Raw genomic sequence first — 833 nt, 5'->3', positions numbered from 1 at the left:
ACACAGCAGGAGTGATGAGAGTGTCCGGTTTGGGAACCTCAGAATTGCATCCCTTCTCTTTGCAGATGATGTGGTTCTGTTTGCTTCATGAGACGGTGACCTTCAGCACTCGGGCAGATTGCAGGCGAGTGTGAAGCAGCCGAGATTAAAGTCAGCACCTTCAAGTCTGAGACCATGGTTCTCTGCTAGAAGACAGGAGTGGGGGTTAGTAAAGGACTTTAATCTGGGTCTTGTTCATGACTGATGGTGAAATGGAGCACAAGAACAGAGTCATGAGGGGCGTGGCCTAGTGGAGTCGCAGCAGACCTGGGATCAGCAGATCCTCAGCCTCTTACTGGAATGTGCATGAGTGCATGAAGCAGTAAGTGAAAGCAACATAATGAATGTGTTGGCTGCATTAAAACTACTCCAACATGTAACAGATCTGTAAGTCGTTACCACCCACTTCTACTCACCACCATGAAATGAATTTATCTGCAGATGAGAATCTACAAAATATTGTGATACCATTATTTTCTCCTCTTTTAGCCCAGAATCTGATCAGGAACTAAAGTAGGTTTTCTGGCAACTACCACCTAATTCAAAATAAACAGAGTTAAGATGTCCATCACACACACCTGTAATCTCAGTATAGTATTGGCTCTACTCTCTTTACAATGTACTGATCAGATCACTGGTCATACTTACACCATTACCGTTGTCATTTTTTCCTTTCACATGAATCATTTTACATGTAATAATGTGTCAGCAACAAACAACCAAGTCCCTGCTGGAGTCAGTCAGAGCATTTCCATAGAGAGCCACTTTGCATCAGCAGCACCATGCTCCAGTGC

The sequence above is a fragment of the Seriola lalandi genome, unplaced genomic scaffold (genome assembly GCF_002814215.2).
Source record: "Seriola lalandi dorsalis isolate HSWRI2012SDOR001 ecotype SW California unplaced genomic scaffold, Sedor1 jcf7180002054657, whole genome shotgun sequence".
Lineage (NCBI taxonomy): Eukaryota > Metazoa > Chordata > Actinopteri > Carangiformes > Carangidae > Seriola > Seriola lalandi.
This window is presented reverse-complemented; position numbering follows the sequence as displayed.